Source organism: Scatophagus argus, chromosome 14, assembly GCF_020382885.2.
Source record: "Scatophagus argus isolate fScaArg1 chromosome 14, fScaArg1.pri, whole genome shotgun sequence".
In the NCBI taxonomy this organism is placed as follows: domain Eukaryota; kingdom Metazoa; phylum Chordata; class Actinopteri; family Scatophagidae; genus Scatophagus; species Scatophagus argus.
The window spans coordinates 10,263,272-10,280,524 of NC_058506.1; the positions used below are offsets into that span (position 1 = coordinate 10,263,272).

The following is a 17,253-nucleotide window of genomic DNA, read 5'->3' on the forward strand; positions in this document are numbered from 1 at the left end:
GTTTTACATTAGCTTTTTGTCCTAACTTGCTCATAAAAAGATCACACTTAGCAGTTTGTGTATTGGTTGCCCAAAAAAGAAAGTCTTGTTGCCTTTAACATGTTTTCTTTAAAGGTGCAGTTGATGATTCTGGAGAAAGACAGCTGATTGTTGAGTCTCATTCTCAGGTTCTCAAATACCAAGAATACCAACCCAGCATGTCAGAATTTGACTCTCCAAAGTCATCTACTGTACATCTAACGTTCCTCATCTTATTTTAACTGAGGAGGGCAGTTGGTCTGCCTTAGCTAGTATTGTTAGCCTGAACACTCAAAGTGATGTATTGATCAGCAACAGCTACTAATATTTTTTGTATATGACATCATGGAAAGCTGCACGAACATAACCAGGCTGATTGACATTTTCTCCTTTTTTCATCAGCCATGGTGCTCAATGAATCCTATATTCAGTGAAAAAGAAAGTGCCAGGAAGATGAAGAGAGACAATGAGCCCCACAGGAAGCTGTAAACTCTTACAACAATGAAAATGTCAGACAATATGTCATTGGGAACAAAAATTAAGTAATTTCAGATGGCAGCCAACGTTGAGTTTAATGTGAAATGAATTGGAAGTTAGAGACCAAATGAGAATTCAAGCACAATTTTCAAAGATGTTAGTTAGTGGAGAAATAGCAAGACTTTTGCAGGAATTTGATTTCTTTGGAAAGTTTCCATGCTAATATTGGCATAATTCTTACTCCAGTTTTGTTTCTTTATTTTGGTTTCAGCTCTTTCCTCTCATGGTAAGACAAAAACAGATCAGAGATCAGGTGGGGATACTTCTGGACTGGTTTGAGTTTTCCGACTGCAGCGGCCCTGGTGAACCCTGTCTCCAGCGTGACCTCTCAACGAGACTTCTCAGCAATGACGAGGGAACGTGATTTTCAACAATGCAAGAGAGCACAATGTTCTCTCGTGTTGTCTTTCAAAATGGTTGCATCAGCGGTTAAGCATGTTTGTTTATATTTCAGGTCAAAGCTGACCTATGAAACAAGGTGAAAGGAGAGCACCTGGCTGGATCCCTCAGAATATCAATAAATGGATACAATACAACGTCCGATTTTTTATGTATTTATTTTTCCAAAGCAAGGTAAATTAAGTCTTCCAAGAGGGAAGGCCAAATGTGCAAACAGGCGCACAACATCAAGTTAAAGAGAACAGCTCTAGACTAAAAGCAAAAGTGAAGTGTTTCGATCTCTTATATTGTGAAATGTGAAGTGTAATGTATTGTGTTAATAGCTGATTATCTTTAAACCATTGTCTATTTGGACACACATTCAAGTAAATTCCCAAGCTCTGGGAAACACTCACTACACAAAGGCTGGACGGCCTATGAAGTTAAAAAACAACACTCATTCTAGCGCTACTTAGGTTTATCCTCGTAACTTGTACATCCATCATCCAAGGGGCATCAGCATTGTGCTAAATGAATGAGGCCCTTGAGTAATTTCAAGAATAATGGTTTAACCTTCTACTTCTGGCCATACAAAACAATTCAGGTTGTGGTCGAATTGGCCATGTGCAGAAATAGAAAGCAGCCTTCCCCTCAAAGCCCCCAGCAGTTGACAGCAGGACAAATGGGAAGATGTCGAGGTCCAGGCTTTGAATTGCTCTGGCGTTCGTTCTCATACCCGCTACCACCTGCTCCAGCTCCGACACCTGTAAGGCCATCCAGGGTCCTGGTCAAGCTTCTGACAGAGGAGTTATTGAAGGATGAATGTCCGTGGTTCCTGGGGAGAAGTAAAATTGCTCAGACACTTTTCCCCCTTCAACACCTGGAGTTTACTGACTTGAAGAACAGCCATATACAAACGCTGAGCTTCCCAAGGCCTTTAGAAGAGGCAACAAAGCCAGGGCTCTTATTATCAGGTCATCCATGAAAGCTCTAAAGGGAGGCATGGTCAGGGGGCTGAAGGCGTTCCACTTACTAACATGATTTACACAATGACGGTAATGATAAGATGATGACTCAAACTGCATCCCCAGCGGAAAATCCTCTGCTCTGTGACTTCATCTGTTGTAATTTTTAACTCTTCAGACTTTTTACCTTCTTTGGAACAACTGGGTGACGTTAAGATTTACGCATCGCCACGTTAACATCTGTGAATGAATACAAATTAAACACAGCGATTAGCCTCTTTCAAAGCACCAAACACGAGGCCATTTTGTTTTGGGTAAATAAAGGGAAAGTGCTCTCCCCACAGGCAATTTAAGACAGTTAGTAGAATAACAAAATGTTTTTACCATAGACTTGGATAAAAATTTAATTAAAATGAGGGTAGAGGAGTAATTTTTAACTTAATAGTTCAAGTTTTCACCATCTAATTGCAATTCTGATGCAGTATTTTGGTGCTTGTGGCAAACAAAGGTGAGATGAAATGAACCACGAGGCATGGAGGTGAGGAACAATCTGTTGAGAGCGGTAGCACATTATTCTTATATCTCATCTACAAGGCTGACACAGACAGGGGCCCTTGTGAGCTGAAAGACAAGTGAAGAAGACTTTTAATCATTTATACCACTTGGACCGCGTTCCCGAAAAGACAGCACTCATTTATGTTACCTCGATTGTCTTTCTAAAAGATACAAGAGAGAGGCAGGGTTTTGGTTTAACTCTGGTCGCTGTCCCTGTTTCAGACTATCACAAATTCAGTCTCAAGATGCGGTTCATTTCGAGTATTTACTGTGGTATCAATTCCTTAGTGCATATGAATCAGATATATGCAAACGAGTTTAACCACAGACACATGCATCTGTAAGTTGTTTTATGAGTAAATTACTGTCCTTTGTTCTCTCTGCTGTATCAGTTATTGCTTAATTCCTACCCAGCAAAGTAAACCTGATTCGTCACTTTCGTCACAAGGTTGAGGTAAAAGCAGTACCGCAGCATGAGGGTAAATCAAACTAGCGATGAGTTAAAACTGACAAAACAAGCAACTGATTTTTTTTTTTTACAGATTCTTCTTTGTTTTTCCTTCTCTAACATCGTTAACCTCAGATGGTGTATGACTCATGGAACAGTTGGTGCTATTCTGTAACGCACTAGAGCTACAGTATTCCTTTTACCTCACATATGAAACATGACCTGAATAAAATAAGTACAGTTTTATAGTTTCTGCAGAGTCTGATAACACTTAAGTAGAAATAGAGAGGAGTCCCAGCCTGAAAGGAAGGAGAAGAAGAAGGAGGAGAAACATTCGACAGTATGAGAATAGGCTTATTTTATCTCTCGCCTGGCTTGTCTGCGATCATTTCATGTGAGTTTCTATGAAACATGTAACACTAATGTAGTCACTGACATACTGCACAGCCACAAAAAACAAGTTATTTTCGGCGCAATAACTGACAAATTAAGACCAAAGACCAAATAACCAAAAAAAGAGATAAGAATATCTGACAAAGCAACGTTATTGTCTGTACTTGTCAAATCTGCCTGCGGCCAGTTTTGAAGATGAGAAGCGAGAAGCTCTCTGCATTGCAAACTTAGTGTGCGTTACAAAATGTTGCAAGCTTTGGGTAGTTTGTTAGCTATTTTAATTTTAATGGCTGTCCAGAACATGAAACATTACGGGGGACGACACAAAGATGTCGTCTTCGCTGTTGTTTCTTTTTAACTAAAAGTATGTGAAGCGTGAAGTATGAGGAAGTAGAAAGACGGCCTTGTTGTAGCTGCTCCCAGATCACCACAACGTGTCATTTTCCCTGAATATGAGCTCCAGTACAGTATGTACCGAATTTTTATTGAGGGTGTAAATGAGTACACTTTGTTGTTGTTGTTGTAGACACCTACAAAGTAAGGAAGCTTACTATTTAAGTGTAACAACATGCTTGAGCACATACTGTATGTTTTCAGCTGCAAATCAACATGCTGATTAAATGCCAAACTGTGACTGTGAGTTTCAAGGTGTGTCTCACCTTTGGCACCTATGGATGGTACGCTGGGTGGTGGCTCTATCTAGGTTTCCAAATAGCTTTGCTCATTATCAGGACGCCAAATCTATGCCGAAATGTCCTTGAGATAAAACAGAACAATGACATTCCCTGGCACCGATGTGGTGAAATGGTGGTAGAGTGTGGTGTGGCCTCCCTGGCAGGTTTAACAAGGGTGGAGGTCTATTTAGGCAAAGTATTTTGACACTGAACAGGATCATGAACAGGTGGAATACTTGAGCCTTTACTGGTCTTGTAAAAGAGGGCTTCATATACAAATAAGGTCTCGGTGAAGATGTTCAGCACTTAACATCTGACCAAACACAGAGCCACTTCAGTTAACTCTAGGACTGCACTCTGTATATATAAGGTTGTGGTATTTTCAGCATGTTGATGTGCTACACAATTTTATATGGTTGCGTGACTCCAATTTTGTGTTATTATTCTGCAATAACTCATGTGTTAGCTAATATCTGTAACCAACAGAGACTAACTGGACACAAACGGCTTTCTGGAGTGCAACCTCGGACACAAAACCTGCATGACAGAAGAAGATTTAAATAACAACGAGAAAGAATAAACAGAGCCATCCTAAGACAAACTCTGTTCTTTCATAAATATTAAACCAGCCCAGGAAGGTACATTTTGGACAGGAAAAACATTTTAATTGCACCGCAAATTGAGTGCAAACTAATTCCACCTGTCCTAAACCATTCTGCACAAGTCACCATTCAACCCATAATGAATTGTCTAGACTGTCTGTAATCAATAGCCTGTAGGCCATTCACTGAGTGGAAAATATTAAAACAGAATAAGGTGCACAAGGACGAGACCGATGACAGTAACACCGTGGCTAATACAGAAGCCATAATGATTTATTTTCAAGTTGAAGGTACTGCAGGGTAACAAATTGCCTTGTCTCATTTTTAGCCCTAAATAGCTTGCAAACTTCCAACTCAGTCAAGAGTATAACCCTTTTGTGTGTTTGTTGACAGATTTCACAAACAAATCAGTGTTTACACTGACATTATCATCTAACTACACACTGCTATGAAATACTAAACACCATCAGAGGTCGTTTGCAAATGAAGGAAAATCTGAGGCACAGACTGTGTTTGAATACGGGTGGACAGCACAGAAGCACACTAAATGAATGAATAAACAAATAAATAAATGCCCATAAATAGAAGTCAAATTGCCGCCCTCTGTTGGTAACATTTTCAGTTGTGTGTAACATGGGTTGCAGAAGGAAATCAAAATTTTGTCCAAAAAAAAAAAAGGGAAGTCTTTTCTCTAAGCTATGCTGCTTCTTGTTTTGTCAGTGGAAGAATTTTTACTCTTGTATTTATCAGTGGGAAAATGAATGAGGATTCCGCACATGTTTTTATTTCATTCTGTCAGTTTATGTTAGTCAAATTTAACAATCAACATTCCTGTATAGCAGGTTCAAGTGGCAAGGTTTAGTATTTAAATCAATAACCACAGCTTAACAGCTGCCGTTGGATTAAAAAAAAATAATAAATCGATTCACCTTAACATTTCTTTTTATAGATGTATAAATATTTAAAGTTCCATACAATTTGTTTTTCTTTTAGCTGAGACTTTGCTGATACTTCGTACTGAGGTTTCTATGAGGAAAACATTTAGTATAAAGCATGGTTTTGCCATGGGATGACCTTGAACTCGATTATCTGCTGGGCCTTCATCTCTGTATGTCAAGCCAACATTCAGATCTAAAAATGTGCACTTGAGTGACTTAACTGCTGTGCTGCTGAGACATTTTCACAATTCAGTTCATTTCTGTCTGCTAGCTTGACCATTTTAAAATCATTTGTTATATATAGCACTCTTTTATCTATATTTTATATTGTGGCACAGTTCTATGCTGCTCACAGTTCTCAGGGAAGGCCTTGCCAACAAATTATTATTATTTATTTACTTATTTTTAAATCTTACCATAGTTTTTCTAAGACAGGCTACCTAAAAGTTCAGATTCTTTAACTGTAGGGACATGTAATCTAATTACACTTTATTTTTAGAACCTACTTTTGTGTTTTATTTTTTAATGTGTGATTTGATTAGATAAAACAGGTGTACAGGCCTAACTGCATTGTAATTTCTTTAAATATTTGTAATTTTTACTGCTCTGCATTTTATAAAAAAAAATAAAAGCACATATATTGTGATAAGGTTTGCAAAATATCTGTCATTGCAAGTGTTCTACAAAAGAGCACATTTTGGATTAGAGGGGTTTTTTTTTTGTTTGTTTTTTTGTTTTGGGGGTTTTCTTTTCCTCATAGTTTCAACAGTGCGCTGCCATAAAGGGCAAGTCCAGTCAAACATGCAAAGCTCTCAAAACCTCTCAGCCTCCCTGAAACAAAATGTTCTCTTCTGCTGAATCCTCTCTGCACGTGCTGAGGTTTGAGCCGCGTTAATCAAGCGAAATATCCGAAACCTCGCACCCGGAAGGCGTGCACCACACGGATCGACCGTTACGGGACGTTATGCTCATAACCCTAAAGTGACATAATGTTGACTTTTAATTAATATTAAAAAAATATATTTTTATGAAACATGCATCATTGCTGGCTTGCAAAGCAGCGCATTAAGGCCGGCGGCTGTGTTCCTACGGTGTTCCTGGTTAATGTAGGTCAAAGCAGTGACGGAAGGGTGTCCTCCGTTGAACCCGCGGTATTAATCCACATCGCAGTCCTGCAGATGGCGCGCACAGTCAACTGAGTGCCCTGGGTGCTCACCACGGTGTTCACACAACAATACGCGTACGGAGCCTTCCCAGCTTGAGAGATGGTGGTTATCTGAAGGAACACCTCTGTCTCCCCTGCACAGCTGTGGGACTGTGAAAGCAAAGTTCAAGACTGCAGCTTCTGACAGAAAAAAAAAATTCAAAGTTTTTCTCACCCTGTTACGCACGGCAGCCCGGGAGGCAGGACTTTGTATATGAGACGGGCTGCACGAGCGTAACCTCAGTTGACCTCTTTGTCAGGAAAAGATTGTCTTTCAAGATGCAGAGCTGCTCACGCTGACCGTTCTCCAGCCTGTACACTACACACGGCCCGCACACATGAATTATATATTGAAAGTATCCATTAGACATAACCCTCAGCGTGGTTCATTATTCTGATCTGAACTACAGACAAGCGTGTGCTCACACACGCACACCTGTCACTGTCTAGACAGGGAGGGGGGCATTAAGGCGGTGGGTCTGGCGGGGGGAGATCCCACATGACCCATTACTGCTTTATTCTGTGCCAGCCCGAATATATCTCAAGGCGTTGGATAATGACAAAAAATCAACAACAATAAGAGAAAAAAGCAATCGCTCCACTAAATCTGATTGGCCGGCTGAACCGACACATTTTTTTTCCCCCGCTCGCTAACTCGAGGTCAGCCCGGGACGTTAAAAAATAAATAAATGAGAAAATAGAAATGCGTAGAAAGTAGAAGACACGGCAGACAATCTAGCTTGTTGGTACTGTAGATGATTGACGGCGCAGCTGTCCAATGAGAGGCTGCGGCGCAGCTGGCTCGCTGTACTGGCAGAGGAGGCGTCCAATGCAAAGTTCAGACGCATGATGGACACATAACTGACAATTCCCCAGTCCTTTTGATCCAGTCTGGGGATAGATTTGAGTTCATTCACAATTGTGAACGCTGATATTCTGATCAGTAGACGATGGAGCCCACACCTTTGTAAGATACATATATTCAAATTAAATGTGAAAGGTGGTGAGTGAAGTAAACGCCATCGTTGCGAGCGTGTTTTTGAGCTTCATGCATTACAGGTTTCGCTACGCACCACGACCATTTATTGCAACAAAAAAAAAAAACAAAATAATATTGTGTTGCAGCTGATGCAGGAGCAAAGTTAAACACCTCGAGTAGGAGGAACACTACTACTACGACTAGGCTACTATTACTATAACTCCCACCACTTCCAGGGAGCCATAATGGAGCCGGCTCCACCGTCCCACTGTGCTCCCCGCGATTGGGGCACAATAATGTTGACAGATTTCTGATCCAACCCAAGACAGTGCACTGTTCTTCCAATGGCAGCTTTAAGTGAAAAGGCGTGCCTGCTTGCCCCCCCACCTCCCCCATCACCACCACCACCACCCCTCAAAGTACTCGATGTATAGTTAAAAAATGGGAGGGCACACTTGAACCGAGCTGCTCTATGAAGGTAGGCTGCAGCGTGTGTTTATTGATGAGATGAAAAGAAGATGGAAGTGAGAAATGAAACAAAGTAAAGGAACATATTAAAAAAAAACTGTACGCGCTTCGTCGGGGGAAAACAGGGGATCCGTGGAAACGCTGTCGCCACTTTTTGAACGAGCTTCGAAGTGCAGGTAAGAAATTGAGAAAAGTAGGAAAAGGGATGGGTCTATACAATATCTATAACGATGTTATCACAGGGGAGAAATAAGAGGAATTTCTTAGACAAGATATTAAAACCTGCTCGTTGACTTCAGGGCGACATGCATGAAACGTCTCTGACTTCTATGTAGTTGTGGCTGGCTTTACCAAACCAAATATTAAGCTCTACATAATCGAAAACTTCATTCTTTAGAGGATCTCAGACATTGAATAAATGTGACGCCAGCGTACGATACGAAGTGAAACGACTCCCTCATGTTAAAGGGGCTCAGTTTTGGCTGCCAGGGGTTTTGTTGTCCATTTATATTCGACTACAAAAAATGCGCTGCCCTGGCATGACGCAAGTTTCCCCATCTGTCATTATTCTCAACATGCCCCTTTACCTTTAGCCCTCTACTTTGGGATTTGCCCGTGAGCCGGCCAGGGGGACACTTGAGAACAATACTCTGGTCAAACTGTGTTCCCAGGTCTGTTTCTCAATCAGCCAAAACCTCAGCGATGCTCGCAGGCTGCTTGTTCACGTTTTTTACACACTGTGAGCCCGGAACAACTGTGGCAGCCGACGTGCGCATTTGGCTTTTAGGTCAGTTATTTGAATCGGAGGAAACGCGTTTCCTTATTGCAGTTAACCACTAAAAGACTCTCGCCAAGGATTCGTTTCTTAGGTGAAATACATTTCAGTTTGTTGAACTTGCCGGGCAGCTTCGATGTCTCAAATGGGCTACATCATTGTAGCAGCGGCTCGTACAGCGCTTATACTCAGACAGATGTCTAGCCTACATTTTTTTTATGAATTAATATCAATACGGCGTGGCATTTAGAAGATGGGGTTACATTAAGATCTGTTCAGCAGGCGGAGAAAGGCTGCTTAACATTCTGTCTGAAGGCAAAACAATGCCGCAGGTTTGGTTTCTGAGATAAATCAGAACTAGATCCAGTGGGACTCCAGTCTGGATTTTTGGTGCCATGTTTCTCCAAAATGAATGATCACACTTTAATTGTCGCAAGCCGTTGTTATTCACAGCCTACAGAATGTGAAAATGTTTGCGATGCGAGGATGTTTTTCTTTCTTTTCTTTTCTTTTTTTTGGCAAAGGGTGGCCTAGATATGGGGCCATGCTCTGTTGTAATTAAAGTTGCAAGAGACGCTTCCTGCGTGCCTTTTGAGACATTTTGTTGCAAAATATTCATGGGCAACTCGTGATTCGTTTTCTCCTGCTTACTAGATAGCAGCTTCTGCTGCTACTTACTGCCTCTTGGATAAAGTTAATATACGTGTGCACATATATATGCGCAATAATAATGACAATAATCTTAAAAAAAATAAATCCGTGTAGCAATGACTCCTTAAAATTCACTGAAGGGGCCAAAGGGAGTTGAACCGGAGTAACATGTCAGTCTTGTTCTTTTGGGCTCCATCCCGGCGCGATCGAGCGCGTCAGTATGTATGTGTGTATGAGACTGAGAAAGGGACAGAGGGAGCGTGCGAACATGTGTGTGGCAAACAGACGTTGTCCCAAACGCGCTTGGCTTTGTCAGATAAAGAGAGTCATACATCATGTACCTGTGTCCATTAGGAGCGCCGCTGACAGTTTCTACGATACAACCCGTTCTGTCTGATTAATAGGCGCGGAGTCGCCTATAGCCCAGAAGTTGTGCGCACTTACAAAGCTGTGCGTTAACAAGTTAGTGGTGCCAGAGGTTGGTGCTTGCGTGGTCACTTAAGCTGTTTCCTTGAAAAGGCGCAAAAAAGCAAGGCCGGTCCCGGGTTTGACACCCGTGGAGGCTGCACGAGAGCGCAGCCCTGCGTCCAGCTTCCTCCAGCCCAGGCACGGTCTGTGGATGTGCACCTGTGTGTGTGTGTGTGCGTCTGTGCGTGTAGGTTTTAAACCACATAATTGTGCGTTCATCCCTTTCCAGTTTTGTTTTGATCACTCCCTCTCCCCTGCCTTCATTCAGAATATGTTTCCACAACGTAAATGGGCTGCAATCCTATAGGCTTGGTTATGTAATTGATGGCTGCACTCGATGATTTGTTTTCTGAATGGACACATTTGGAGAACACAGAGCTGAGCGTGCAGCAGAAATGCAGCATTTCACTTTGATGTAAGATTTCAGCTGGGCATAATTATAAATCTTGTCCCATGAATTGGAGCATATTGATTGACAGGCTGCATGTGGGTGAGTAAAGTGAAAATTATATTGTCACACAGAGCGTACTGGATGGAATACCCTTCATCTGAACAGAAACTCCACATAAACCGAATGCATGTATTTTTGGGCATTTTATTGTTTGATAAATTGGAGGGTACTTGTCTTGTGTGTAAGTGAGCTCTCACCAGGGCTTCATGTCAAAAACTCTCCTTTTATCAGCACAGAGGTGTACAGTAGCTGCTGAAAGAGAGACAGCCATTATGTGCCATGGGAGTGTTTGTAGTCCAGAGTATCGGGTGCCCAGTCTCATCTCAGTTAAGTCTAACTAATGAGTATTTATATGTATATATTCCACATGTGCATTAATATTCACAGTGTCTGAGCCATCGCCATTTGCCTGCTTTCTGTGTCACTGCTAAAACCCACCCATGACTAATGAATATTTAAGAGCATGTCTGCAGACCAAGGAAACTCATTATTATATGAAGGAGACCCAGCAGATAAACTGTAGACCTTTTGAATGCACGGGAGGGTGAGAAGTGTTCAGCTAATCCACACTCAGCAATCAATCCCAATTTTCTTTTGGCTTCACCATCTCCTACACCCGTCCTCTGTAGCTTGTCACCCTCTCTCCACATTCATCAATGTATTATTGACCAGCAGGATGACGTCCGTAGCATTCAGTTTTGAAATGTTTTCTAGCTTATTTAGTCACTATTTTGCATGTTTCTCCCACCTGATATTTGGGTTTATTATAATGAATATGTGAAAGGATACCATACCGCACCAATGTAATCAATGGGTGCTTCTTTGGAAGAGACATGTAAAAAAACCAAACAAACAAAAAAAAAAAAAATCAAAAAAAACAATCGTCTTGTACAGTACATGCACACAGATGGCAGGTCGATATTCCAAAAAATTTTAAGCGCCGCAGAGGCACTGCTGCCCAAATAGACAAGATATCTCTCTGAAGCCTCCGCAATGCCACATTTTTGGTTGCTGTGATTCCTACACCATACATCTATCTACACAAGGCTCTTACCAGGTAATCCGGGTGGGTCATGGCCCACATAGTTAAATGCATAAATATACATCCATTCTATTGTTTCAGTCCAACTCTCTCGAAAAGATTTTTTTTGGTGCTTTATTGGGAGGTGTGCAGTGGCAAGAGTGCAGGATAGCTAGGAGAGAGCATGTAATATTGGTTATGAGTGGAAATCACCTCAGTCCACTGAATCATGCAGTGCTGGATGTTTGTGCCATGCATATTTTTATTGTTAAGTCAAATCAGTCTTATTTTACTGTATAATTTCAGTTTAGAAAGTGTAAGTTTGGTTGTAAATTTAAGCATGTTAATGGTTGCTCAATAATTATAATAAAAATATTTTCAAATTAAAAGTAAAATTATGTTGTAATTTATAGTAGGTATGGTAGGGTATTTTACCATATTATGACAAAAGAAAACAAAATGCTCTTGAGTCCATCCTGGCACTTTGTCTACCATAGTTGATCATGGCAGCCATTTTGGGAATGCAGTGGAGATCCATCGATATAACGAGCCACTTTGTGGATTGCATCCAGAATGTCACGGTGCTTGTTAGCTGCTTGGCCTTTTTGTATCAGACAGTGTTTATCTGTTTCCCCCCGCACTTTTTTGTGCCTGTATAACACTTGTTAGAAGAATTTTCCCCTATGAACCAAAACTAACCTTTCATGTTCGTTGCCAGCTGAGACTGTTTTCAGATGCACACCTTAAAGTTAATGGTAAGCCTTATAATTAACTCCAGAGTAGCTTCTCGGCCTTTAATGGACTTTAAGATTAAAGATTTGATTTTGTGTAGGAAGAATACATAAAGTTTTTCACCTGATGTTTTACAGCAATTTGAGCTTTAATACTGCACTGAGTCCCTAGTTACTATGGCAACCTTTAAAAAAAAATCCCCAGCTAGCTCTACAGCTTCAGAGAAGTCTCACATTATTTTATATTAAACATATTTCTTCATATCTCTTGATCGTGATAGGACATCATCACACCAGTGACTACTCGCTAAATCTACCTTGGTGGATCGTTAGCATACATGGATTTTTGCATACTAGAAATTATTGGCAGGCTAGATGCCTCCTGCCTAACTGGCTTGGATCCTTCTACCCACAAAGCACCTTTTTCACACATAACATGCTCCTCTTCACATGGTATTATTTTTTCTTTTATTCTTGAAAATACGAATAACACAATTTCAAGACCTACTGAGAAACCACACAATTTACCTTTGTAATTAAGGAGAGAATTTCCCCTTCAGCCACTTTATACAGCATAAAAAAAAATGCTGCTACGATGAGTTATAGTGATTCCCTTCCAGTTATAAGGAAAAGATGGAAAATTATGTCTCATTTTAGGGGAGGACAACTGTGTCTTGTTTATTGACAAGGTAGATATATTCCAGAACAAAAAATTTTGTAATAAACTATTATTTTTATTTATATAACCAGTATGTTTTATATTATACATTAACAATAACTTTCGTGACACCTTGACATAGTTTTGCAAACTGGCTCAATTTGTCAATTCAGTGAACCTTTTTTTTCAATACCCCGCATTTTAGTAAATTGAAAGTCAGAATCTGAAAGACTTAAGACTAAAATGACGTTTATACAGCTTCATTCCAGTCCGAATCCAATGTCTTTCAGTATTTGAAAACCTGACAAACCAAAGACATGTTTTCCAGTTCTCAAGCTACTTTTGTTTTGGAATCTCCCTTCCCTGCAAGTATCACAGGAATGTGTAATGAAAGCACACATACCACGCTGTTGTCAGGAAGCTTTTGTTCGATTATAAAACTTTATGAAGTCTTATGAAACACATTATCTTTCGTTCATAGATAGCTAAATATTACATCATTTTAGGATTGTATATTAAATATTTCCTGTGTGTGTGTGTGTGTACATATATATATACATAGAACCAACCCGTGCTGAACACATAAATTCTGTACAGCACCAGAATTAAAAGACTCAAATACAGTATCTTTATTATAAAAGTTTTAGCTAAACTCATGATCTTTCTTGTCATGTAAAGTAAAATGCATTCTTTTGAACTTCCTGTTCATTTCAGTATCTGTTTGTGTATACTGTTGTTGTTTGATACATACTGTAGAAACACAATCCAGCGGTGGGTGTGACCGTGTGTTTCCATACTTTGCTGCAATTGCTAACAGACTCTTGATTCATGCTCCTTTAAACGTGCACTGCTGGTTTTAATGCTTTTTTTATTTAATAAAAGTCAGCTGTCATAAAACACAATTATAATGTAAAAACTTGACCAGAAGTCATTTTGCAACAAGTACAAAAGATCTTTGAAAAGAAGAATTGAATGAAATGAATAAAATTGTAACTTGTTATAATAAAGGATTCTTGAAACCTATATAAACCTCTTTTTTTGCATGACAGAAACAAGTTTCTTAAAGCTGATGTGTATTTTCTCTCTTTAAACACACACGACAGGCCCAGGCATTCAGCTGATGTGAAAAATGTATCCTGGATTCTAATAGCGAAGTTGTATGTTTGCCAAGGTGCATGTGTGTCCTCAGTTCACCCTGCTACCCATATGGTTTTCTACAAGTCATGGTGAGATCACTGCCTAGTCAAACGGGAAAAGTATCTAAAGAGGATTTGAGAAAATTAAAAGAGTAACAGAGTCTTCAGTAACATTTTAAACTATTTTTACAGATAATGAGAGCTGTGTTTCTGCTTCTGTCTTGGCTACAGAGAGATTTTTTAAGCCTCGTACCAGTAAACTGCACCCACAGCAGCCAAAATGTTATGTGTACAGTCTTACTCAATGTACATGGGTATGCAACTGAGCGAAACTTCAGGGGGAATTATTTGCACAATTGTATTTGTATTGTGATTTTATCACAAAATGAAGATTGTTGGAACTATTCCAATAGAATCTAAAACTGTATTTTTTATTGAGTAAGTCTTTGTTGAGTTAGTCATTATTGAAATGAAATACAGTTGCAGGACTGTCAGACATTTTGACTTTCAAAAGAAATTCTTTTAAAAAGAATTTACTTTCCAAATTTTTATTTTTATCTTGAAAATGAAAGGACTGTCTGCTTTGATACTATCTACATTGTTTATTGCCCTGAATGACCTTGACAAAGATAGATTTCAAAATAGACTTGTTCAAGAAGGTGGAAATCATTATTAATTTGGCTTGCAGCACATTGTTTTAACAACCAAATGAATGGTTTATCTTCTTAGACTGGTTAATGACAGTTGATCCATGTGACAGAGGAAAAGCATGCGTAACCTGTTCAACGACAAACAAATGACAAAACAAATTTTCGGTTTTATCAAAGGTACTGGGCTTGTTTCAATAGGTTTGACCTTTCGAAATTATGAAAAAATTCTGGTTGTATCGACTGTTGTTCATACCACTCGCATTACTTTTTCAGTACAGATGCAGTCCATGTGTCGGCCTCCATAAGATTTTGAGGTGGTTTTTATGCCAGTGTAATAGTTGTCAGTTGTGTCAGTGGTGGCTCGATGTTTCTTCACTTTACTGAGAACTTAAGTGAAAAACAGTCTTAAGAGTGTGGCAGCTGCTATGTAAAGTAACATAAAGCTTAGTTTTCTTTTATAATTTCCATGAACAGGTGAGCTGTCATGAATACACCCGAGACCAAATTCCTTTTATGGCTTTTGACTGCAGGCTTTGGTGCTGGCTGGTAAATCAGCGTTCTTTCATTCACTCTGTGTTATTTCATTCTTGCTTAAGTATGCATTTAGATGAAGGCAGGACAACACAGTGTATATACTATCAAAAATCTTCTGTTGCACAAAGATGAGTGAAAAATAAACACAAAGCTAAAACCTTCTTCCACCTCCGTGTCGTACCGTGACAGCACAAATGATTTAGAAGTAACACATTTATGACAGGACCTTCCGAAAATACTCACAGCCATGTGGCACAACTTTTATAGTAATGTTACTAGAAACAGCTGATGGGCTGAGGTTACACTCGAGGGCCTTGGAGCTGTAGATTATTTCCATCAAAGATAATAATTCTACCACATTCAAACAGCCCACACCGACAAAAAATTCATGTGCATTACAGAGGCCAAAAGGCCAGCTGATTATCATAAATGGAGCTGATGGATGGTCATGGTAGCCCTCCAATTTGTCCTGTGAGTGAACTCTGTGGACTCTGAACATTGACAATCAGATTGGGATGTGTTAAAAAGAAAATGACAAGTGGTGGTAAATACACAGTCCTATGGCATATGTGGTTATGTGTATGCCCTTATAATATGCTATAGAACTAGCATAACCACTCCAACTAGTTGCTACAACATAGTTTCTACATCACGCACCTCTGAGCTTGGTGGGGAGTAAGAAGAGGTTGTGCATACCAGCCTGCAAAACTGATTAATGAAAGAATTTTATACAACAAAGCACAAAGTACAGATTGTAATAACAGGAGTAGTAATAATGATTATTCACCAATGTTCCCATGAGGGCTGTCATGATATCAGATCTTCTCTGTATGATTATTCTGGCCAAAATAATTCACCACAACAATATTATTGTAGTATCTGTAGAAAATTAAAAAGTAATAATGTAATGTAAAATAAATAATGATAATGCTATCAGTTAAACACATTTTTTAATATTTTTTAATATCAGTGTTTCCTTTTTTAAATAATATAGTATTATTATTTGTTATTGTCAATACCTGCGTATATCACAACACACCTAGTGTCCATTTTGAAAATATTTGTTGAAATTTGGACACATCATTTTACTGTTGTTCTTTTCCACAAACACATAATCAATTCTCTGACCATGGGTTTTGTCGCTATTTTATTACATATGTCCCTCTCACTTTTTAAATTATTAGCTTACACAATCTGCTTCTTTATTGAGAGAATGACCAAATCAATGAAATTTCATACTACGTTTTCACTGCTGCCTTTTTTCACATAGCACGCACACACATGAACATGAAGTGCACCACCAAAGTTAGCTAATCATTGATGCCAAGCAGCCGCGTTAAGGTGGATCACACACTCACCAGAAAAGGTTCAGGAAATTGTTAACTTGCCATAATTCAAAGCTTGGCGTTTAACTAAATTTGTTCGCCTGTTGCTTCAATGTCTTGTTTTTGTTGTAAAGTATCCATACCACAAAGCTGTTACCCTGCTAACTTTATGGATTTGGATTTGGATCACAAACACTCCTCAAACCTGTGCCACTTACGAATCCAAGACTGTTGCTTTTGATGAAAGGTGACAGATGTCAGGTTGTTAAACTGAAGGCTTTTATCCTCACACGTCCTAAATTTGTGTCCTTCTTCTCTGTAGCAGTGTGTGTATACGTAAAACCACTGAGGTGACATGCTAACACCATAATGCAGCTTTAGACGCAGGCCTTTGTGATTGTTCATAGTAGGAGAAAGCATAGGATCACTTTGACTACAGCCATACTCTCCACTTCACTCACTGTTTTTGTAACATTAAAGAAATTCATTTAACAGGAACTGAAATTGAATGCAACCATAAAGAGATCCTCAAGTTTAAATAAACAATGAGTGGTTATGATTGAAGATCTCTCTAAATTAGTCATCAAATCAATTTCAGTACTTTTAGCTTTTTAATATCTTCAAATATGTGATCTGGGGCCAACTACTTTCTCTAGATGAAATTACAAATTGTACCCATAATGTTCCTCATGCT

At 39.4% G+C, this 17,253-nt stretch overlaps 1 protein-coding gene and 1 long non-coding RNA gene across 2 annotated transcripts in view; one reads left to right on the forward strand and one right to left on the reverse strand.

Moving 5' to 3' along the window:
• Positions 1 to 1,093: 1,093 nt before the first annotated feature.
• LOC124070664 lies at positions 1,094 to 7,461 on the reverse strand. Its single transcript, XR_006845224.1, has 2 exons — positions 2,423 to 7,461; positions 1,094 to 2,138 (listed from the first exon to the last, which is right to left on the reverse strand). It is a non-coding gene; the product is annotated as an uncharacterized LOC124070664 (long non-coding RNA).
• Positions 7,462 to 8,103: 642 nt separating this feature from the next.
• zbtb20 (zinc finger and BTB domain containing 20) overlaps positions 8,104 to 17,253 on the forward strand; it is a 34,088-nt gene continuing 24,938 nt past the window's right edge. Inside the window, exon 1 of the mRNA XM_046410765.1 lies at positions 8,104 to 8,335. The gene's annotated coding sequence lies outside the window, so the exon portion shown is untranslated. The remainder of the gene's footprint in view (positions 8,336 to 17,253) is intronic.